Source organism: Spermophilus citellus (assembly GCF_964194105.1).
Source record: "Spermophilus citellus genome assembly, chromosome: 5".
In the NCBI taxonomy this organism is placed as follows: domain Eukaryota; kingdom Metazoa; phylum Chordata; class Mammalia; order Rodentia; family Sciuridae; genus Spermophilus; species Spermophilus citellus.
The window spans coordinates 97167182-97193351 of record NC_138186.1 but is presented as its reverse complement, the minus strand read 5'-3'; positions in this window follow the sequence as shown (position 1 = coordinate 97193351).

Here is a 26170-nt window from a genome sequence, read left to right as displayed (position 1 = left end):
CTTATGACAACCAGGTGTGACCCATGCATATTCAACTGCCATTGCCGAAAGTGGTGTAGCCTGCAAATTTATTGTTATTCAACAAATTCTGACATTGTGGAAAGAAACAACTGTGTTTGGTCTATGTCAATGGCATAACTCACACCCAACAGATGCACACTGGGAATGTCAATTTGTGGTGCTAGATGAGTTTATAGGACCTCATAGTGGGGCCTGTAAGTGGGGTTTGGGGAAGAGCTCAAGCTGCTAATAAGAAAACTCTTCCAGTTTATAAAAAAAAAAAATTGTATCACATAGATTTGGAGGTGATACATGAGTCAGAAAGGAGGAGTCCTGGGGCAAAGGAAGGCACCTTGGGTACAAATACCAGAGCTCAAGAGTACGCCATGCTTCAAAGATGAGGAATGACTTGATACCACTAAGGATTGTGGAGCTACTTGACGATTTGCTAAAAGAAAAAGTATTCACTGCCTGAGTATTTTAAGAAAACAAAAGTTATTACATTAATCTAAACAATGAAGAGAAGTCCAGAGATAGTGGGGAAAGGGAAACCTACAATAATCAATAGAGTAGATGGGGGGCATCAGAAGGAAAGCACCCTTTGCAGCCTAGACAGTCAGCTTTCTAGGGTGTTCTAAACCAATGCTGAAAAATGTCAGAGTGAACACCAGTAAGCATGATCCAGTGCCAAGAGGATGTAAGTGGCATGAGAAAGAGAAGTTAGTTGATGGCAGTTAAGCAGCCTAAGGAGACCTGACCGAAGGCAAAGGTACTTGTGACCAGCAACTCATCACATCTGCTCTCAAACTTGTTTATGGTCTCCACTGTGAACCCAGAGGTATTAACCACCACCGATAAACCAGGTATCACTATAGACTCTTCACAAACACTGGCATGAATACTCTAAGGTTGTCCATGCTTGAACTTGGTGGAGTAAATTCCAGTTGAACTAGTGATTACCCTTTTTGGCAATGGGGCTCAAAACCTTCAGGGAACAGGAGGACAGGATGTGTGGTGCCCACCCTGTAACCTGCTTCCCTCTCAACGTGTTTGTTCATAGACATCACTGCAAGCAAAAAGGCACAAATCCATTTTTTACCTCAGCATTAAAATGCCTTTCATAATCCCCTAGGGACACTCAACTGCAATGGTGAACAGATTTGTCACCACCAAGAATCAATTCCTGGTCATTTACTGGGGACTGGGAAATATGTAGCTCAGATAAATTAAATCCAGAGTTAATCTGAAAGCTTTTATAAGCCAGCAGTTACAAATACGTGCTGACAAAATCCTGTACCAGGGCTATTTTGATAAAGGTGAATTTCCTCCTTTCCCTCCTTATTTCATTTCCTCCAAGAAGATTTACTAATGAACTGAGCAAAAACTTGGTAACGGGTAGAAGATGAAGCAAGCCTCTGAAAATTCAAGGGCTGGCTCTCACTGGAAATAAAACTATGTTACGACTTCCCTCCAGAACTTGAAAGTTAATTATGGTCATTTTTAAGGTGGGCCAATTAGTTCAGAACAGAGTTAATCAATGGGAATGTACTGAGCCCTGAAGCTGCCATGTTATTCAGAAATGGGCGAACTGGTACTCTGGGGTCCTCCTTCCCAGTGCCTGAGCCTATCCCATGCATCTGGAAAATGATTTTCCAATGTTCAGTCAGGGCGCATCTTAGTGAAATGACTGCTGTGCAGCAAAGTGCGTTTTGGGTCCCCCCTCAACTCTTCCTAAGTTCTTGCTCTCTGCTGGATGCCAACAAGTCTTTTTAATTTTTGGCACTGGGAATTGAACTCTGGGGCACTCAACTACTGAGCCCCATCCCCAGCCCTATTTTGTATTTAATTTAGAGACAGGGTCTCACTGAGTTACTTAGCACCTTGTTATTGCTGAGGCTGGCTTTGAACTTGCAATCCTCCTGCCTCAGCCTCCTCACTGCTGGGATTATAGGCGTGCATCACCATGCCTGCTCAACAAGTCTTTCTAAGGTTTTCTTCTTATCTAATTAGAATTGAAGATGTGCTCCCTCCCGGGAAGGAGGAAATGTGAGACCAAAAAGCTACCAGGACCACAACAGACAAGGGTAGAGCAGCGAAGTGACAACAGAGCTGGGTTTTCTGAGAAGAAGCCCTCAGTTCCACCTGCCCACAATGTTGGCTTGGCCTCAGCAGCTCGGATGCAAGGGGGAGAACTCAGCAAGAGCAGGTTTGTTCTAAGGAGCTCACCCGCTACTCCCCCTCCACATCATGCTCCCAGGGTTGTTTTGGAGGGGAGGTTGGTGGGATGTGGGCAGGCCCCACACCCTCACCCATTCAGCAGGGTGGGAAGGGTGCTCCCCTATGCCCCAGAGAGATTTCTATGAGATCATTCCTAATATTTGGTCTCCAAGCACATCCTTATTAAATTCAATGTTAAAAACATTTCAAATGGATCAAGGACACGTTCAATTGACAATGCTTTCTGTAACAGCTTTGTGCCCCGGGGTGTCAGACCACATTTCCTGCTTATTCTGACACCAAACCCCAGGTGTGGCCACCACTACTTCCACCGAATTCCAATTATTTCATTTTGAAAGATGCCACCCATGGGCAGGTACATAGGGAACCTAACTTTGAAGTTAGGACTTCTCTAAACCATGCTGGTTTAAAATCCCAGGGAATTCCTTTTTGCAGCAAAACTCCTGGGGTGTTTTTACACAAGGAAATGAAAAACTAAAATTACTGTATAAGGTATTCAGCTGATTTCCCTGAGGGTTTGGTTGGGGAAAAAAGGTACTACTGTGAAATTTTTATCTATCAGAGGCTTGTAAGATTCATCTGTTTCCACCCCTAAGCCCACATAAGCTATTCAAAAACCTCAGATTCGGAGCATCTTTCTTGCTATTTATTATTTGAGAATAATATGTTTTATTAATTTTTCTATTTTTAACCTCTTTGTCTCAAATATTTGTTCATAACCATTTTTGCTTTGATATGAGTTTCACTTTAATTTTTACAGACAGGTCGTGCCCATAGTACCAAATTCAAAAAGTACAAGATGATGTATTGGGGAATGTGAGTCTCTTTACATCTCTGTCCTCCAATCACCCCAGTCTCAGAGGCAACCACTACCTACATACTCTATGTTACTCTTATATATTTCAAGGATTTACAGATATGTATGGATTTCTTTCAAATGATAATATATTAAACAAGATGTTCCAAACCTTGTCTTTTTCATGTAGCAAGATAGTTTACTGAGTACTCCAAATTAATATGTTGGTTTTAATTGCTTCAGAACACTTAATTGTATGCATATACCAAATTTTATTCAAGTAGTTCTTTATCAATAAAACTTTAGGTTTTTATAATCTTGTGTTAATACAAACTTATTGCAATGAGTCGTTTTTTAAAAATACAGCTATATCTGTAGATGTGCATATCTGAATATTTAGAAGTACAACTGTTGGGTCAAAGGATGTATTTGTTTCTTAATTTGAACAAATATTGCCACTTGTCTTTCACAAAGACTATAACAACATGAACAATAGACAAGGGTGCCCGTTCTCCACCCCCAACAATTCAGTACATTATCAGTTTTATAAAGCATTTTTTGTTTTTGTTCCAGGAATTGAACCTAGGGGTACTTAACCACTGAATGACATCCCCAATCCTCTTTTTATATTTTATTAGAGATATGGTCTCACTGAATTGCTTAGGGCCTCACTAAGTTGCTGAGGCTGGCTTTGAACTCACAATCCTCCTGCTTCAGCCTCCTGAATTGCTGGGATTACCGGCGTGTGCCACTGTACCTGGCTTGTAAAGTATTTTTCCCAGTGTGATAGAAAATGTGTCATTGAAACTTCAGTTGGGCTTTTTCTTGCTTAAGTGAGATTGAGCTCCTTTTCATATGTTGAGATATTTGTTTTCCCTTTTTTGGGAACTGTTTCCTTATCTGTTGCCTGGGGTCTAGTGGATTTAGGATCTTTCTCTTACTGATTTATCAGCTCTTTACATATTAGGAAAATAAAGCTTGTAGAGATAGGTTTTTCAAATGTTCCCCCAGGTGATCATCTGCCTTTTTACTTCTGTAAACCAACTTTTGTTGGGTTTTGCCTTATATAAATGTTTGGGTTTTTTTCAATAGGATTTTTAAATTCTCTTAAGTGCTTTTAAAATCATTATTAAATAATTTTCAAATACCATATATGTGATATCTATCCTCTTAGACCAAGACTATTAAAATTTTATATCAGACCTTTGCCATATAGCACATTATCTTATCCTTAGCAGATTTAAGTGTCAAAATTTAGTATGTCAAAATTTCTCTAGACCAGGAGTCTGAACATGGCTTAGCAAGGTCCTCTACAAAAGGTTTCAGAGCACTGCAATTAAAATATTGGCCAGGGCTGGAGTGTCATTTCAGGAACTGCACTGGTTGAGAGTCTACCTCCAAGCTCTCACAGGTGTTTAGAGAAGTCATTTCCTTGAGACTATAGAATTCACATCAGCAATCTCTTCAAAGCCAGCAATGGAAAGTGATACAAAAGTCTTTTATAATGTAACATAATCATGAGAGTCAAAGTGCATCACCTTTGCCATTTTCTATTGGCAAAAGCAAGTCCTTCCACAGTGAAGGGGAGGGGACGATATGAGGCCATAGAGGCTATGAATACCAGAAGACAGGGATCATTATTGGATCACCTTAGGCAGAGATGAAACAGTTTGAGAATTCCCTCAGGAATTCAGAGTCTGATAGAAAGAAAAAATAATAATTTAAATATGAGACATGATATAGAAACATCCACCAAAAATGGTGCAAAAATTGGACTTAGTGGTGCATACTATAATCCCAGCAGTTTGGGAGGCTGAGGCAGGAAGATAATGAGTTCAAAGCCAGCCTCAGCAACTTAGCAAAGCCCTAAGCAACTCATGAGAACCTGTCTCTTAGTAAAAGTTTTTATAATAATAATGTTTTAATAATAGTTTTTAAAAGGGCTGGACATATGGCTCAGTGGTAAAGCATCCCTGGGTTCAATCCCTGATACCAATAAAATAAAATAAAATACTATGAGAGTTTAGCAAAGGAAGAGGGAGCCTGAGAAATCTTGAAGAAGGCAGCATTGGATTAGAGCTTTGTAATGGTGGCTGTGGTTATTGCTATGCTGAGTGCTAATTGTGTGTCAGGCAAGGTACTGGGAAAACGGGAGTCCTCGCATTTTTCCAGACAGAACAGCTCCATTCATATCTATTTTACACATTTCACTTTCATTTGAGATTTTTATTTCATCAAAGGGTTGTTGTAGCTAAAAAAAAAAAAAATGTGAGCCATTAGTTGGAATTGGGAAGAGTCTTTGGGAAGGGCAATACAATGTCAGCTAAGTTCAAACTGAGTTCAAAATCTACAAAAACTGAGGCCAAGTACACAAGACCACAGGTCCATGTAGTGACAATCACATCACATCACAGGGAGACTGTGACTGGACAGCCAGGAAACCTGACCCTCATCTGATTCTGGGCTAGACTTGGTCACGCAGGAAACAGGGTATCCAAAAGTCAGTGGGATGAGGAGTGGGAGAGGATGAGTGCAAAGCCCTGATCTCAGTGCAAGGGGTAGAGATCACAGACTGACCCCAGAGTCTGGTATTGAGCCGAGAGGTGACAATGGGTGGAGGGGCTGGGAAAGGGGTAAGGGACATTACCTGTGCAGATTGGAGACCGCAGTGGCAGAAGAGCAAGTAAAGAATAGTGAGCTGGACTTCCCTGGGTGGCTCTCCTGAAAGCTCTCTGCTCACTCTGTCTAATATGATTGATCATCAATTGCTTTGAAATCACCATTCCTTTTGGTTCAGGAAGCTCTGATAATAGCCATTTACTATTCGAAATCCCTATGGGTGATCCCTGCCGTGTGTGTGTGTGTGTGTGTGTGTGTGTGTGTGTGTGTGTGTGGTGTGTGGTATGCCCTCCCATTACAGGGGACTGAATCCAGGTCCTTATGGTTGCTAGGCAAGTCCTGGGTGACCTGTCTTTTAACATCTGTTTTTTTTTTTAATTGTTTCTCTTACTTTCTATCATTTCAAGCAGGAGTTTTCTAACTGTTCTCCTGTGCAGAGCCTCAGGGCACCTCAGGAATTGGGGACAGTGTGAGAAGAGGGCACAGGTTCTATACCCCTCAACTAGAGCAGTTTTGTTTTCACCACTTTCATCTGCTTAACATGCCATGTAAGATATGTTGACTCAAGAAAAGTTTTCTCAGTTGTTGTTTTTTTTTTAAAGATGATTTTTAAAGTGTCTGTTAGTTTCCTAATCTTTACCAAGAAAAATCAGTTTAATTTCTTTCCAGCTACATTTTGTTTTTGACCACAGATGGTATTACCCAGTTTGACTTCCCTCTTTTTCATTAGACTGAACTCAAAATGATTTTAGCTGCTGCCAAAAAAAAAAAAAATCAAATCTTTGTTCAAGGATAAAGATCAGTCATTAATGTGAAGATTCAACAGAATGTGCTATAGTTAATCTTTGAAGAAAATTCCAGCAAAGGACTTGTACAAATGTTTTGAGCAGGTGCATTTTTTAGATAAAAGTACAACTCTTCAAGATGAATACTTTAAAAAATATAGAGCTCAATAGTGGGGAAGATCTTCATTTTCAGTGTGCACATTTATAATTTTTATTGTTTGGAAGAAATTCCAGAGTTCTGTAATATAAGCCCTAAATTTGAATTAAAAATTCTGACACTGGCATATGGGATCAGCTCAACCCAACTTTGTTACCTTGTGAATTAGTCAGCTTTCCATTACCATATCAAAATACCTGAGGCAATTAACTTATAAAGAGAAAAGGTTTATTTTGGCTCATGGTTCTCTAGGTTCTAGTCTAAGATGGAGTGTCTCCATTATTGTGAGCCTTTGAAGAAGGTGGCAAATCATGGCACAGAACACATGGTAGAGCCAACTGCAGAAGAAAGAATGGGTGGGAGTTCCATAATCCATTTCAGGGACACACCCACAATAACATAAAAACCTCTCTTAAGACTCTACCTCCTAAAGATTCACAGCACCTCCCAGTAGTGCTACCTTGGGGACCCAGCCTTAAAGGCAGGGACTTTTGAAGGTCCTATCTATATTTAAGCCATAGTACCCTGGAAGAAATACCTTCCAGAAAGGGTCCATTTATGCATCCTGTGAAGGAGTCGCTTGTGCTTTTCAGTTACAACTTACTCTATTTGATAAAGAAAATATATGCAACCAATTTCTTCTGACAGGTGCCTCAAACTTCTCCAAGTCCGTGACTGCAATCAAACCGAAACAAGTCCCGTGATTTTCCTACTGTGGGACTTTAACCAGAGAATAAATATTTAATAAATAAAAATTTTAAATCACAGACTCAGACACCAAAAAAATAAATAGCAATATTACTTTATTTTTTATAAAATTCAACTTAATTTCTATTTCAACCCTACAATTTCAAACACTCAATCTCAATCAATTTAAGGCTTTTCCATCATGGCTCCCCCACTCCTAGTTCTTTTCCATTTCCTGTATGTCACTTAGTTCCAATGGACATTGCAGGGTCAAGACAGTTCTTAATTATTATCACTCATCACAGCTCTAGGGAGACTTTATACCCTATCAGAATTCCACATAGCTACAGCGTACATGATCTCAGCTTTTACCTTAACCCATGAGAAAAAAGAATAGAACTAAGGTAAACAGAAAAAAAGAATATTCAGAAAACCTGGAACTTACCATGGTTTGATTTATAATTTTTTATCTAGGATTGTATGAAGGCAACACTCACAAAACTGTACTTCTAATTTTGAACTCTGATCTTTTCCCAGGCTAGTGATAAGAAGTATGATACTCTCTCATGATGCCAGCTGCAGTTCCTGGTCAACTCCATGACCAAAAGGAACCCGTCCTCTACAGGGTAAATACATTTTTTACCTGCAATATTTTCAACTTGCAATAGATTCATTGCGATATAATCCTATAATAAGTCAAGAAGCATCTGTAATAAATAGTGAAGAAGTACATAAAATAGAAAAAAAGACAGAAAATTTTTTTAAATGTGGTATGTACACTCAATGGTATATTACTCAGCTTTAAAAAGAATGAAATTATGCCATTTTCCAGTAAATGAATGGAGTTGGAGAATATCATGCTAAGCAAAATAAGCCAATCCCAAAAAACCAAAGGCCAAATGTTTTCTCTAATATGCAGATGCTAATACAAAATAAGGCAGGGTTGGGGGGTCACTAGAGAAAAATAGTGTTACCTTAGATTAGGTAGAGGGAAGTGAATGGAGAGGAGGGGAAGGGATGTAGGGATAGGAAAGGTAGTAGAATGGAACAGAAATTATTACTTTATGTATATATATGACTGCATGACCAATATGATCCTACAACATATACAATCTAAAAACTGATATATGATATATCAAAGTGCATAAATGCTTTCTACTTTTATGTATAACTAATTATTAAAAATTTTAAAGTAGAGAACAGGCCCAGCGGCCCACCGGCGTGGTAGACACATCACCCCAATTGGAGGAAGGGCCCAGCTGCCGCCCGCAAGGTAGGCAGACCGCGTGTCCCGGAGAAGGGGCCCAGCAGCCCGCCGGCCTAGTTGAAAGATCACCCCAATTGGAGGAGGGGCACAGCCGCCGCCCGTGCCTGCAAGGCAAGCAGACCTGCAACCTGGAGAACAGGCCTAGCGGGCAGCCAGCGTGGTAGACAGATCACCCCTATTGGAGGAGGGGCCCAGCCGTTGCCCGCAAGGTAGGCAGACCACGCGACCTGGAGAAGGGGCTCAGCGGCCCGCCAGCATGATAAACAGATCACCCCAATTGGAGGAGGAGCACAGCCGCCGCCCAGCCCTGCAAGGGAGACTTTGCAACTATACAAGAGCAATATAAATATATAGGGGGAAAATTCAATAACACAACACTTTCACCAAGCAGAAAGAAACGCAAGCAGTATGAAAAGACAAGGAAAGAAAGGACCACAAGCAATGCAGATCAACTCAACTTTAGAAGAGGTAATAGCTGCAGCAGATGGAATGTCAGATAAAGAATCCAGGATTTACATGCTTCAGATGATCTGGAGTCTCAAGGAAGACATGAGACAGCAAAATCAGACAATGAAAGATCACTTCGACAATGAATTACATAAACAAATCCAAGAAGCAAAAGATCAACTATACAGGGAGATAGAGGTTATAAAAAACAAACAAACAGAAATCCTAGAAATGCAGGAAGCAATAAACCAACTTAAAAACTCAAATGAGAATACTACCAGCAGAGTAGAACAATTAGAAGATAGAACATCAGACAATGAAGACAAAGTATTTCAACTTGAAAAGAACATAGACAGCTCAGTGAGACTCTTAAGAAACCATGAGCAGAACATCCAAAAAATATGGGATAACTTAAAGAGACCAAACTTAAGAGTCATTGGGATACAGGAAGGTATAGAGGTCCAAATCAAAGGAATGGGCAATCTGTTCAACGAAATAATATGAGAAAACTTCCCAGACTTGAAGAATGAGACAGAATCCCAAATCCTAGAAGCCTACAGGACGCCGAATGTGCAAAATCATAAGAGATCCACACCTAGACACATTATAATGAAGATGCCTAACATACAGAATATGGAGAGAATTTTAAAAGCTTCAAGAGAAAGGAAACAGATTACATTTAGGGGTAAACCAATCAGGATAACAGCTGATCTTTCAACACAGACTCTGAAAGCTAGAAGATCCTGGAACAACATATTTCAAACGCTGAAAGAAAATGGGTTCCAACCAAGAATTGTGTATCCGGCGAAATTAAGCTTCAGGATGGAAGATGAAATTAAAACCTTCCATGATAAACAAAACCTAAAAGAATTTGCAGCTAGAAAATCATCTCTTCAAAACATCTGCAGCAAAACATTACAGGAAGAAGAAATGGAAAATAACAATGAAAACCAACAGTGGGAGGTAGTAAAGGGAAAAAATAATCAAAGAGGAAAAACAAACTGGGTTAAGTAACATAAATAAACAAATATGGCTGGAAAAACAATCCATACCTCAATAATAACCCTAAATGTTAATGGCTTAAACTCACCAATTAAGAGTCACAGGCTAGTAGAATGGATCAAAAAAAAAAAAAAAGATCCAACAATATGCTGCCTACAGGAGACACATTTGATAGGAAAAGACATATATAGACTGATGGTGAAAGGTTGGGAAAAATCAAATCACTCATATGGACTTCGGAAACAAGCAGGAGTGTCCATACTCATATCAAATAAAATAGATTTCAAGCCAAAGTTAATCAAAAGGGATAAAGAGGGACACTACATACTGCTCAAGGGAACCATACACCAACAAGACATAACAATCATAAATATATATGCCCCAAACAATGGTGCAGCTCTGTTCATCAAACAAACTCTTCTCAAGTTCAAGAGTCTAATAGACCACCATACAATCATCATGGGAGACTTCAACACACCTCTCTCACCACTGGACAGATCTTCCAAACAAAAGTTGAATAAAGAAACTATAGAACTCAATAATACAATTAATAACCTAGAGTTAATTGACACATATAGAATATACCACCCAACATCAAGCAGTTACACTTTTTTCTCAGCAGCACATGGATCCTTCTCAAAAATAGATCATATATTATGTCACAGGGCAACTCTTAGGCATTATAAAGGAGTAGAGATAATACCATGCATCTTATCTGATCATAATGGAATGAAACTGGAAATCAACGATAAAAGAAGGAAGGAAAAATCTTGCATCACTTGGTGAATGAATAATAGGTTACTGAATGATCAATGGGTTATAGAAGACATCAAGGAGGAAATTAAAAAATTCTTAGAGATAAATGAAAACACAGACACAACATATCGGAATCTATGGGACACAATGAAAGCAGTTCTAAGAGGAAAAATCATTGCCTGGAGTTCATTCCTTTAAAAAAGGAAAAACCAACAAATAAATTATCTCACACTTCCTCTCAAAATCCTAGAAAAAGAAGAGCAAAACAATAGCAAAAGAAGTAGAAGGCAAGAAATAATTAAAATCAGAGCTGAAATTAATGAAATCGAAACAAAAGAAACAATTGAAAAAATTGACAAAACTAAAAGTTGGTTCTTTGAAAAAATAAATAATATCAACAGACCCTTAGCCATGCTAACGAAGAGAAGAAGAGAGAGAACTCAAATTACTGGCATACGGGATGAAAAAGGCAATATCACAACAGACACTTCAGAAATACAGAAGATAATTAGAAATTATTTTGAATCCTTATCCTCCAATAAAATAGAAGATAGTGAAGGCATCGATAAATTTCTTAAGTCATATGATCTACCCAGCAGAGTTTTACAAAACCTTTAAGAGGAACTAACACCAATACTTTTCAAGCTATTTCAGGAAATAGAAAAAGAGAGAGAACTTCCAAATACATTCTACAAGGCCAACATCACCCTGATGCCTAAACCAGACAGAGACACTTCAAAGAAAGAAAACTACAGACCAATATCTCTAATGAACCTAGATGCAAAAATCCTCAATAAAATTCTGGCAAATCGGATTCAAAAACATATCAAAAAAATTATACACCATGATCAAGTAGGATTCATCCCTGGGATGCAAAGCTGGTTCAATATACGGAAATCAATAAATGTTATTCACCACATCAATAGACTTAAAGATAAGAACCATATGATCATCTCGATAGATGCAGAAAAAGCATTCAACAAAGTACAGCATCCCTTTATGTTCAAAACTCTAGAAAAACTAGGGATAACAGGAACATGCCTCAATATTGTAAAAGCTATCTATGCTAAGCCTCAGGCTAGCATCATTCTGAACGGAGAAAAATTGAAGGAATTCCCTCTAAAATCTGGAACAAGACAGGGATGCCCTCTCTCACCACTTCTGTTCAACATAGTTCTCGAATCACTGGCCAGAGCAATTAGACAGACAAAAGAAATTAAAGGCATACAAATAGGAAAAAAAGAACTTAAATTATCACTATTTGCAGATGACATGATTCTATACCTAGCAGACCCAAAATGGTCTACAAAGATACTATTAGAGCTAATAAATGAATTCAGCAAAGTGGCAGGATATAAAATCAACACGCATAAATCAAAGGCATTCCTATATATCAGCGATAAATCCTCTGAAATGGAAATGAGGACAACCACTCCATTCACAATATCCTCAAAAAAAATAAAATACTTGGGAATCAACCTAACAAAAGAGGTGAAAGACTTATACAATGAAAACTACAGAATCCTAAAGAGAGAAATAGAAGATCTTAGAAGATGGAAAAATATACCCTGTTCATGGATAGGCAGAACTAACATCATCAAAATGGCAATATTACCAAAAGTTCTCTATAGGTTTAATGCAATGCCAATCAAAACCCCAACGGCATTTCTTGTAGAAATAAATAAAGCAATTATGAAATTCATATGGAAAAATAAAAGACCCAGAATAGCAAAAACAACTCTAAACAGGAAGTGTGAATCAGGCGGTATAGCGATACCAGACTTCAAACTATACTACAGAGCAATAGTAACAAAAACAGCATGGTACTGGTACCAAAACAAACGGGTGGACCAATGGTACAGAATAGAGGACACTGAAACCAACCCACAAAACTACAACTTTCTTATATTTGTAAAGGGGCTAAAAGCATGCAATGGAGGAAGGATAGCATCTTCAACAAATGGTGTTGGGAAAACTGGAAATCCATATGCAACAAAATGAAACTGAATCCCTTTCTCTCGCCATGCACAAAAGTTAACTCAAAATGGATCAAGGAGCTTGATATCAAATCAGAGACACGGCATCTATAGAAGAAAAAGTTGGCTATGATCTACATACTGTGGGGTCGGGCTCCAAATTCCTCAATAGGACACCCATAGCACAAGAGTTAATAACTAGAATCAACAAATGGGACTTACTCAAACTAAAAAGTTTTTTCTCAGCAAAAGAAACAATAAGAGAGGTAAATAGGGAGTCTACATCCTGGGAACAAATCTTTACTCCTCACACTTCAGATAGAGCCCTAATATCCAGAGTATACAAAGAACTCAAAAAATTAAACAAAGAGATAACAAATAACCCAGTCAACAAATGGGTCAAGGACCTGAACAGACACTTCTCAGAGGAGCACATACAATCAATCAACAAGTACATGAAAAAATGCTCACCATCTCTAGCAGTCAGAGAAATGCAAATCAAAACCACCCTAAGATACCATCTCACTCCAGTAAGATTGGCAGCCATTATGAAGTCAAACAACAACAAGTGCTGGCGAGGATATGGGGAAAAGGGTTCACTTGTACATTGCTGGTGGAACTGCAGATTGGTGCAGCCAATTTGGAAAGCAGTATGGAGATTTCTTGGAAAGCTGGGAATGGAACCACCATTTGACCCAGCTATTCCCTTTCTTGGTCTATTCCCTAAAGACCTAAAAAGAGCATACTACAGGGACACTGCTACATCGATGTTCATAGCAGCACAATTCACAATAGCAAGACTGTGGAACCAACCTAGATGCCCTTCAATAGACGAATGGATAAAATAAATGTGGCATTTATACACAATGGAGTATTACTCTGCATTAAAAAATGACAAAATCATGGAATTTGCAGGTAAATGGATGGCATTAGAGCAGATTATGCTAAGTGAAGCTAGCCAATCCCTAAAAAACAAATGCCAAATGTCTTCTTTGATATAAGGAGAGTAACTAAGAACAGAGCAGGGAGGAAGAGCATGAGAAGAAGATTAACATTAAACAGGGATGAGAGGCGGGAGGGAAAAGGAGAGAGAAGGGAAATTGCATGGAAATGGAAGGAGACCCTCAGGGTTATACACAATTACATACAAGAGGAAGTGAGGGGAAAGGGAAATAAAAAAAAACACAAGGAGGAGAAATGAATTACAGTAGAGGGTGTAGAGAGAGAAGAGGGGAGGAGAAGGGAGGGGAGGGGAGGGGAGATAGTAGAGGATAGGAAAGGCAGCAGAATACAACAGACACTAGAATGGCAATATGTAAATCAATGGAAGTGTAACTGATGTGACTCTGCAATTTGTATACGGGGTAAAAATGGGAGTTCATAACCCACTTGAATCAAAGTGTGAAATATGATATATCAAGAACTATGTAATGTTTTGAACAACCAACAATAAAAATTTTAAAAAAATGTAAAAAAAATTTAAAGTATAATCTTTAATGATATCTGTAATATTGATAACCCTCTAACCAGGCAGACCAGGTAAAAGGGAACAAGACACAAATTCACAAATTATCTGTATTAAAAATGGGAAAAGTGACATTACTTCAGATTCTATAGGTATTTAAAAGATATTAAGCGAATATGATCAATACTTTTATTCTTATAAATTCAACCACTTAGAAAAAAATGGCCAAATTCCTTTAAAGCACAACTTGTCAAAGTACACTCAAGAATATATAATCCAAATAGCTCTCTAGTTATCAAAGAAATTGAACCTGTAGTTTAAAACATTGCTGAAGAAGAAAATTTCAGGATGCAATGATTTCGGTAGTAAATCATGCCAGATATTTAAGGACAAATCAATTTAAATCCTGTACAAACTCTTTCAGAAAATGAAAGAAGAGACAAGATATCCCAAATCATTGTGAGAGGCTAGGATTACTCTGACAAAAACCTGACACTTATAAAAGAAGGAAAAGACATTTATAAACGAAGAAAACTACTGATCAATATTGCCTATGAGCATTTTGCATTTTGTAGATGCAAATTTTTTTTTTTAGTTTAGCAAATAAATCTAACAATATAGTAAAAAGGATAATGTTACATCATGACCCACTATGGTTTATCACGGGAATGCAAGGTTGGTTTATCATAAAAATTAATAAATGTAACTAATTATATTAAATCTAAAATCTAAAAATGAATGAAATTCTGTCATTTGTGACAATATATATGGAACTGGTGAACACTCTGTTAAGTGAAATTAGCCAATCACAGACAGACAAATATCACATGATCTATTCCTATGTAGAATCTAGAAGAGTTATTTCACAGAGGGTTAAGAGTACAATGGTGGTGGTCAGAGGCTGGGGAGAGGAGAAGAGAGAGGGGGATGGAAAACATTGGTCAATGGGTACTAGGTGGCAGTCACATAGGAAAAGTAAGTTCTGGCATTTTATTGCACAGTGGGGCTACTACAGATAATGGTAATATGCTATATTAAAAAAAAACTAGGAGAAAGGATTTTGAATGTTTCACCACAAAAAAAAATGATAAATATTTGAGAAAATACATATGGTGACCCTGATTTGAACATCACACACAATGTACACATGTATTGAAACACCACATGGTACCCCATAAGTTGCATAATTTTTGCATGTCAATTTTTAAAAATAAAAGAATATTTTTAATTAAAAAAAATCCTCTGACAGCAAGAGATCACAGATAGTTTAAGAAATGAAAGAATATAATTGGATATTACATTTTTAAGTAATCACAGTTTGGAACCCTAATCCTTGGACTAGACATTTGGTATTCATTTGACAAATAGTGCCCAACATTTAAATTCTGGGTTCTTATTCGACTTCAGGGAACATTATTCTCTTTAGATCCAATCTTTTTAAAATGTTGGTAATAAATCTTTCCTGGTTGAGATTGATTCTTTTTTAGAGTTCATAATAGCACTTAATATTTCACACAATTATATTTTATTTCATTTATTGTTTGCATCATGCGATTGGGAAAAGAAAGCACTAGAGATAGGCATCATAAAGATATTGATTATTTCAAACACATGGAGTCTATTCAACAAAGCTAAATCTCGGGCTGGGGATGTGGCTCAAGCCGGAACGCGCTCACCTGGCATGCTCGGGGCGCTGGGTTCGATCCTCAGCACCACATAAAAATAAAAATAAAGATGTTGTATCCACCGAAAACTAAAAAATAAATATTAAAAAAAGAACAAAGCTAAATCTCTTATCAATCAAAAGCCCAAGAAGAAATTTAGCAGGAAGACATCCCTGTTAAGAAACCTCTAGTATAATAGAAATTAAATGTTAGCATAATAAAGTTTACAAATGCTTATCCCCAAAATAAATAAATAAAATCTTAAAAAGACAAAAGCCACATAGTCATCTTAATACATATAGGAAAAGAATATGAAAAAACCTAAGACTCAATTCTGAAAAAAAATTCTGCAATCTAGAAATAGAAGGCAATTTCCTCAGCTTAATAAAGGATGGCCATGAGAAATGTGTAGTTAGCATCATACTAATAATGAGAGAATGAATGTTTTTCCCTAAATCAGAATCAAGGCAAGAAAGCCTGACTATCACCACTTTTATTCAATACTACACTAGAAATTCTAGACAGTGCCATAAGTCAAGAAAAAGGAATAAAAGATGTTCAGATTAGAAAGGAAAAGTGAAAATGTTTCATTCAAAAATGACATGATTGTCTATATAGAAATCTAATAAATAAGTTTAACAAGGGTGCAGGATACCAGGATATAAGATCCATATATAAAAATTAATTGGTTTTTTTGCACAGTAGCAATGAACATCAGAAATGGAAAAATTTTAAAACAATACAGTTTACAAAAGCATTAAAATACAAAATACAGTTCTCAGTAATATTAAAAAAGACCTTTTTAAAAGGCAGAGATCTACCTTGTTTTTGAGAAGACATTGTTAAGATGTATATTATTCTTAAATTGATCTGTAGGTCCAATGCAACCCCAATTTTTAAAAACCAACAGAATTTTTATAGTCTTTGGTACACTGATTCTAAAACTCCTATGGAAACATAAATGACCTAGAATAACACCACCTGCCCCGAAAAAAAGATCCAAACAAACAAAAACTTTTTAAAATAAGAAAAAAGAGGACTTTCAGCACCTAATCTCATGACTTACACAAACTCCAGTAATCAAAGCAGTGTGATGATATTGCAGAATTTCATATCAGTGGAACAGAAGAGACTGACCACACACAGACAACTAATTTTTGAAAAAGGTGGTTCAGTGGATAAAGAAAAGTCTCTTCAACAAATAACAATGCAATAATGAGATACCCATGGGCAAATAAATTAACTTCAATCTATACCTTCCACCATATTAAAAAATAGTGCAAAATGGATTATTAATCGAAATGAAAGCCTAACATTATTAAATTTGCAGGTGAAAAATATAAGAGAAAATCTATGTGATCTTGGGTTACAATAATAGAAGCACTATTCATAAAATAAAGGATTGATTTGCAGGATTTCATTAGAATTAAGAACTTCTGCTCTTTAAAAGACATTTTAAGAGAATAAAAAGATAGCCAAGACACGGACTATGAAAAAATGCTTGCAAATTGTATAGATGATAAATATTCTTGTATCTAGAAAAAAGAACTTTCAATATTCTATTTATTTAAAAAAACTTCATTTGAAGAAGATTTAAATGGGCACTTCACCAAAAATATATACAAATTGCAAGTAAATATATGAAAGGATGCTGATACTATTAGTCACTAGGGAAATGCAAATTAAAACCATAATAAGACACCACTGCATACCTATTATAATGTCTGCAATTAAGATTGGCCATACTATGTATTGGCAAGCATGTGGAAAAACTAAAGCTCTCATATACTCACAGTGAGAATGTAAAAAATATAGTGCAAATGTTTTAGAAAACAGTTGTGTTTGCTTAAAAAATAAATTAAACATGCACCTACTACATGACTGTCCTTCCACTCCTAAGTATTTGCCCAATAGAAATGGAAATACATGTTCATACAAAGACTGGTTCACAAATACACACATATGCTTTATTTAAATAGTCCAAACTTGAAAACAACCCAAATTTCACCCATAGGTTAGTGATTAAATAATCCTTATTATAGTCACAATGAAATATTACTAAGCAATAAAAAGGAATGAACTATTTATACATTAACCTGGATGAATCTTGAAATAATTATGCTGATGGGAAAAAAAACTAAAGAGAGTAAATACTGTTTGACTTTATTCATACAAAATTCTACAAAATATGCAAACTAATCTATTGTGATAGAAAGCAGATAAAGGGTTGCCTAGAAACATAAGGTAGGGTAAAAGAGAGGAAGGGGAGATTACAAAGAGGCACAGAGCAACTTTTGATAATGTATATTATCTTAATTGTCATGATGGTTCTTTGGGTGTATACATATGTCCAAACTCATAATATTGTATAATTTCACTATAACAATTTATTTCATGTAAATAAGGCTATTTATAAATGCCTTGACTTCTGAAATTCAAATGTAGTTCCTCTCTTTTCCTTTCTTTTTTTTTTTTTGGGGGGGGGACTCTTGTCTGTGACTGAATGCCACCCAACTGAATGAAGGAAGGAACCGCATCTAAGTAAATGCACAAGGAAATAAACCTAAGTTTCTATCTCCAAGTACATCATGGAGGTCAGCACTATAGTCCAGTGGAGGGAACTGCACTACTGGGGGCCAGTTGCCTGTTTTACGTAGCTTCCATTCTGAGAGAGCTCTCTCAGTATTATACATATGTCCAATTTGGTTGTGAAAAAGTTATGAGTCAGAGAGCTTGCATATAGAAAGCTTGTGAGATGAAGGAATCTTGTCCTTAGCAGTCCCTAGTTCTCCTCCTTGAATGTCTCTTTACCTAACTTTTTATATCATTCTTTCTCCTCTCCAATCTTTACTTCTTCTCCAACAAAAAAAAAACACAAAACACTGCTATTCTGTTATTATGCTTCTACCAGCTCTCTTACAACATTATATTCTGGCAGATGCCAAAAGTCATATGATAAATTTAGGCTGGTTAAGATACTAGTAATTTAGTGAGAATCCCTCTGTATGGCATAGACACTGGAGCTAGGCAGCCTGGGTCCAAGTCCCAGTTCCAGCATTACTAGCTGTGTGACCTTGGACATGTCACATAACCATTCAGAGCCTCAGTGTCTTGGTCTGTAAAATAAGTATAATTTTACCTCCTCACAGTTTAGTTATAATGATTAAATGAGCCAAAATCTGTGAAGTACTTAGAACAGAACCTAGCACATGACAAGCAACATAAATTCTGTGAAACAAGTTAAATATCACCGCCCAGGGACTATTGTTTCAAAATGAAAAAGAATATTTACATCAAGAAAACTAACACTTAATAATTTACCAAGAGATAAAATCATCTTCCTGGTCCATCTCATTTCCCCCTACCTGGGCGCCCATGGCTTTTGCCTCTGCCTCAGCTCACCGTGGGATGTTCAATGCCCACATTATGAATCCACAAAGGTGCTCATGTCACTCTTCCTCATTTGGGCCAACAGAAGTCTCTCCTGCCCTTTGAGCTGTCATCCCAGTGCTCTGATCTGCCCAAATGTCTCAAAATCCTAAGCCCCAGAGCCGCTGCTCAGTTCAGATGGGAAGTGCACTGCTGTAGCTTCCAGTAGGAATAGCACGCTCCACAACCTCCCGGGTGAAAGCTTAACTCTTTCAAGGATAGGTACGCCCAGACTGAATAGTTCATTAAGAACATTTCTGAGCTGTTCATCACAGAGGTTTTTAAAAGGCAGTGGAGCTGCACTGTGTGCGGAAGGGAACCCAGACTTTCTCAGCTGGCATTAATTCTTCTGATGCCTAAGTCCTCTTGAGGAAGAAGCTCTATCCAGAGGATTAGGAGATTTCTCTTGAAACTCTATCAACCCAGTATTGGCTGGAGTGGGATATACTCTGAGCCACTTTATTCTGTTTTAGTTTCGTCCTTAGGAAGGGTGTCGGGCTTCCGGCTCTTGGGTGCCAGACAGGTAACCTAGGATGCAACACAGTGGAGTTCCATCTGAATCCTGGAATCGAAGACCATAAGGTCTCTTACTCAGCGTTCTTCCTATAATCCTTTAATGAGTGCTGGTTTGGGGCGAGGCTTTGTTGGGAATTCAAAGAGCTTTGCAGTACAAGCCCTGTCCTTCCAGAGCATAGTAACAATATTTGGGGGGAACTGTCTTTCCCACAAACCCCATTCTCAAAACTCTTGTTGAAGGGGAGAAAGCAATGCTTATGATATAGGCCTGGAAGCTGCTGGTTCAAGCAGGTGGACATCCACACCAAAACCAGTCCTTCTAATGGTCTAATGTGTCTTATCACATTTCTTCCTCAAAAATTAGGATTAACAAGCACTGTATTTAGCTGAAGCTATGAAAAACACATTGATTGGGCTGCTGGCCATTTGGGGCCACATGTAAACAGAGAAATATGGAGAGGAGATAGTAAAAACAGAAAGGAGATCATATACAGCAAGCAAGAGCGAGCAGCTGCTAGGCAGAGGCTGCTGAGGCCCAGCTCCCACAAGCTCTCTTTGTCCCCAGGCCTGCACCTTCATTTACCTATGGTTTTGTGAGATTAATTGGGCTCCTGTTCCTATCAAATGCATTCTTATTGAAACTCCTAAGCCTTATGATTGATTTTTTTTGGGGGGTCTACATTGTGTCTGGAAGCAAAAGATTCATAGTTTATCAACTTCTGTATGTATCAAGAGTCCCAGCTTAGACCTAAGCCTTATTTAGCTTCACACACTGAGATAAGACTGGTGGGGCCAACTTACCAAGAATCTTTTCAAACCTCATTGCCTCCTGGGAAAGAAATCATCCCAAGGAATGAAAGAATTAATACATGAAAGTTTGAGCCAAAAACAATGTCCAGAAGAGAGCGGAGGCTGAACATTTCTATACAGCAAGGCATCTGCCGCAAAGCCCAACCTGAATCTCCTGAAGAAGGGATTGAAATGAAAGGTTTGCTTTCAAACACAAAACCAAACAATAAAAAAACCAAGAGAACCTCTCTGGCTTTTAAGTACATGAACCGCATTATTTTGTAATCCTAGTAATTGAGTATTTTCTACACTGGGGACAGAGATTCCACCCAGCTCTTCATCATGAAACCTCTTAGCAGCAGCAGTTAGAGCCCTCCAGACAGCATCTGTGGCCACAGGCTGGGAATTAGTGGCCCTGTAACCACAGGCAGGCCTCCCCAGCTGTGGCAGGCATGAGCAGCCCCACCATCATCATAGGGGTCATAGAGGACACAGGTGGTAACTGAAAGCATCTGACCCATAAGTGTATATGGATACCTCCCTCCAACCCTCAGAATTAGAAGGGGGATTGGAAAAGGGAGCCTCAGAACAGTTTTGAAAATCCCATATTCGCTAGTAGGCACTAGAAGAGGGACACTACTGTTACTGTTGTTCTGGAAGCCTCTCCTTTCCATCTTCCTTTTTAAAATCTAGGTTTGTAGCCACATAGCAAGATCATACGTGGGAAGCAAAACGGAGGGAGTATTCTTGCATTTCTCCGCTTCTCAGATTTGATGAACAAGGCCACCCAAGCTCTGGCTCATATTACAAACTTTCCCATCTTCTATATGGATTGCAGTCTCCTTCTTTATTTTCTTCATCTTCAAGAAAAGTTTTATATCCATAGTGGATGATGCTGACGCCATATCCAAGCAAAGCCCCTATAAAATCGGGGCTTCATTAGCACCTTCAATGTCTCCATCACCTGAAGGCCAGAATGTCTGCTATAGGATAGCAGCATGGCTGGGGAGAGCTCCAGTTAAGTTGGAAACCTAAATCTAAACAAAATAATATGCTCAAGAGCATCTGCAGCACCTTGAATATTTGTCTTCGCTCTAACCATGCCTCGGCAGAGCACTGAGGCTCGGGCTCTCAGCAGGCTGGGATTTCCTTGCTATGCTAAGCACATGTGGGAGCGATGTGAAATCTGAATAATGCTTTGAAGGAATGTGGCTCATTCTGGGAAGATGAAAGCATTTCGCAGACAGCATTATCTCTTTAATTCACATCCATCCCCTATGCCAGCAGTAGATAGGGAGTAGGTATTTATTCTGAGATTCTGGCTCTATTAGTGTTGAATGATTTGCATACTTATGTGAGCAGACTGACCCCTGAAAATGAACACAGTGAAAGGAGGAATACATAAGACCAAGAAGGGCCACCATCAGGGTGATGGGGTGGCCACTGGACAGCCATTTGTCTACCCCAGAGTCACAGTACTAAGGAGAGAAATCATGGGCTCCTTCCTGAATGAGCAGACAGTCCCGTTTGGCTGAACTCTGAGGGGGTGTGAAGAAGCAGTGCAATTTGAAGAATGGAAAGGATGAGAGGGCCACAGGAGAGAGAAAATCCAGGCAAGGGAGAGTGGGGCCAGAATAGAAAGAGCTTTGTACACCTGTATAAGCAGAGTTTTAACTGAATTGGCTAAGCCATTGAAAGTTGCTGAAGGTTTTAGAATAAGGAGGTTTGGGAGTTCATAACTCACTTGAAGCTTATGTATGAAATATGATATGTCAAGAGCTTTGTAATGTTTTGAACAACCAATAAAAAAAAATAGAATAAGGAGGTGATGTGTCAGAACTAATCTTAGGAAAACTAACCTGGAAACAGTGATAGGTTTAAGGAGAAAGAAGGACCAGAATAGCTTTTGTTCAGACAAAAGCCAGGCTTTGAACTTGAGATCTTGGCTCCTGAAGCATTGCTGAGCTGCCTCCCACAAGCCACTGACAGTTCTGAACCTTTAGTGCTAGAAGCTTTTGGAAGGGAAGGACAAGCATCAAAAGCAGTTCTTCAGGATTCAGAGCCTCTACCACATTGATGTCTCAGTCAGAGCTGCCTCTGGAGACTAAGGCAGTGCTCAGACCCTCTAGACATTAGGCTACTCTTTAGACAGCCAGTCCCATCAAGTCTCCAGCCTTACTGACCTTCTGGCTCTGCCCTACACTTTTTAGGGCAGAAAAGTGAGCTTCTTGACCTCACTTTTCCTTCGGTCCTACTTACCAGGCAATGAACTGAATCGGTTTCCTAATATAGATACTGTAGTCCCCAATAACACCATTTAATTCAACAAATATTCTTAAAGAATCCTACATGCCAGGCATGGTGCTACAGACGCTGGCTGAACTGTAGTGAACAAACTCCAAATGCCCTACCCTTCCTGACCCAAGACTGTGGACTCAGTAAAACCACAGGCCTCCAGATGGAAGCTATTTGACCTTCCTAACACTGAACTCCACCCAGTAAATCAAATTGAACTCACGTGGGCCTGCCTGTACGCTGTTCTTTGCATTTTATAGGGAGGCATCTTCCATACTGTGGGACATGTAGCAGCATTCTTGGTTTCTACCCATTAACACTGTAGCATAGCCTCTGCCCCAATTGTGATTTTAAAAAAAAATGTCTCCAGGCATTGCAAAATATCCCTTGGAGGGCAAAGTTGCTTAAGGACTGAAAAACACCAGTTTTTATATCACTGAATATCTATAGATACAGGCTACATACTTGGGCTCCTAGCCATCTGGGCAAAACAGGGAGCATGGAACACTGTACCCACAAGAGATGCTACTCCCCGGGTCTGGGACAAGAAAAAAGATCCCCAGAGGATGGGCACTACCTTTACTTCCTAGCCCAAACCTTGGGGAAGGGTGCCTCCATTATGAGGTAGTCAGAGGTCTTCTTCCTTTTCTCCTGGCATGATTGCAACACAGAGGGCTGTGATCACTCTGAGTGGGACAGTCTTCCTTGGGGAGGAGGTACTGACTTCTGATCCCCACTCATGAAAGCAAGGAAAGAGAGAGGCAAGGGTGTCAACCTCAGGATGTTCTTCTAGTATTGCAGATTATGTTTCCCTCCCAGGAATTTGCCAAGAGTTTCCAGCTACTTGGCTCCAAGAGAGGTGAAGTGGCAGGAATAAGGAGAGAGTACTTCGAACATAACTGTAATTTACATCTGCATCTGAAGGTGAGCCTGCTGAATTTAAAAGAGAAAAAAATATTAATGATGCTTTGGTTTCTCAGAGCCTCAGAAAGACATCAAGGCCCACAATCTGTCCTCATCTTTACAGACAGAAAAAAAATATGGTTTTCAGTGCTTCCTGGAGTGAATCCAATTCAGGAAGACCAACTTAAACTAATTATACTCACCAGAGACAGATGCATAAGCCAGGTCAATATATTCATTCATATTCATATAAAGTGAGAAATATGCCTTCAGGGCCTAGAATATTTGTATTTCCTCTCCAGTCTACCTCTGTCTTAATATCAAAGTTCCTAAGGGTTGTTAAATACACAAATTTATTCAACAAGTTTTTACCAAGTGCCTTCTGTATGCCAGATTCTGTGCTCGCAAAAGAGACAGGAATGATTTTTGCTCTCTTGGAAGTTTCAATCTAGTTAAATTAATAATTATAAGCTTCCTTGCTGGCTAGTAAATCAGAGGAAAGAGTATAAAATGGTTTTAAGGAATATATTCAGGTTAGAAAAAAGCTGATAAGCTATTCCCATAACAGAAGAGACCTGGTATCTCTCTTTCAACAGTGGTGTTTAAGGTCTAATAAATTCCAACTTCAACAATTACTCGCTTATGAATAAAGGCAAATGATAATGCCTCTCAGACTAGCAGCTTCTTCATTCGTACAATGAGGTAGATCCTTTTCTGTTTTCTGTAGCTCAAGGTTTTTTGTAAGGAAAATGAATATAAAGTCCTTTGTAAGAATAAAGTGAATGGTGGTCAGAGTAGCTGCTTGTGTTACATTTAGTTCCATTCAATAAATAGTTCTTAGGTGTCTACCCTGAGCCTAGCCCTAGCTTACTCTTAAGAGAAGGAAACAGGACCAGTGTAAATATTGCAGGTTAGTAAGGATTGGGAGTCTGGGAGTCTGCTGAGGTAAAAGGAACAAGTTATCACAGTACCCTAAAGGACTTTACTCAGGAAGGGCACCTTGAGAGTGTAAGTGCTAGGAGCCACAAGCAGATAAATGATGCATGGCACCTTTGCTTGTAAAGTGACGCCAGCTAGCCACTGAGATGATATGATTATGTTAAGATTTACATTCATATGCAAATAGGGCTCCTGCTGTTCACCTTGGCCTCCTACCGGACTCAAGTTACGGGGACTCCTGGAGAGTTCCCATTGGTTGGGGAAGGATAGTAGGAGGAAATTCCGGGGGAGGTCCAGGGCCCCCTGGTTCCGGGGGAACACGCAGTTCCGGCAGACGCCTGCGTGGGAGGACCGGGTTTGGCTTGCCGGCGCCTACGGAGTATTGGCGGCTTTTTCAAAATAAAGTTTTGTTCCTGCTTGAGTGGCTCGTGATTCTGTGCCCAGCCAAGACTGCGGCATTTGGCGGCCCGTGCGGGGAACGCCTGAAGCTTAGAGGTGAGTAAAATTGCTCGCCCCTGAGGGAAGGCGACAGGATGGGTGACCATCTCAAAAAACAATGTGTTCTTGTTTTGATTTATTTTGTTTTTATTTCGAGCTCCCTAGCCCTAGAATTTTCTCAGGCGAACTGGGAAAAATGGTTGGATCAAGGTTTGAAGTTATTCGGCCCTGAGAAAGAGAAAATCGATACAACCATTCTCTGCTCCGTTTTTGTTTCATTCTGTTTCGGCTTTGTTTTATCCTATCTTATTGGGTTACATTACCTTTATAGTAGATTAGAATCCAGTAAAAAACAAACCGAAAAACTGTTAAGTAAATTGTTAGAGGTCCAAACTATGGTAGAAAAAGCGCTAGGTCAAGCAAAAGAGAAGGTCTCTCAAGCTAGTCAGACAGAAGAAAATTTAAAGAAAGCAAGCTTAGAGGAAAAACAGCCATCAGGTGGAGAATTACAACAGGAGGTTGCTACTAACTCCGTTCTATCACCAGAGGGCGTAATTCAACCAACAGCTCCATCTACCGCTGAGCAGCCCTCAACTCCCGTAGTTGATGGACGGAATTCTGAGGCAGAACCCCAAAGATTAGCATGCCCTGTACTTGAGCAGGCAGGAGGGCAACGAATTCACCGTGCTTTAGATTTCAAAACAATAAAGCAATTAAAGGAGGCTGTAACAACCTATGGGCCACAAGCTCCCTTCACAATAAGCATGGACGAATCTGTTACCAACTTGGACATGACACCAGCAGATTGGGCTAACATGTGTCGATCTGTGCTAAACGGAGGACAATATTTGTTATGGAAGGTTGCCAATGAGGAATTTTGCATGGAGACAGCTAGGCGAAATGCAGAAGCTGGTTACCCTCAAAGAAATATAGATATGCTATTGGGAAAGGGACCTTATGAGGGTCAAAGACAGCAAATTGAATATGACCCTGGCGTATACT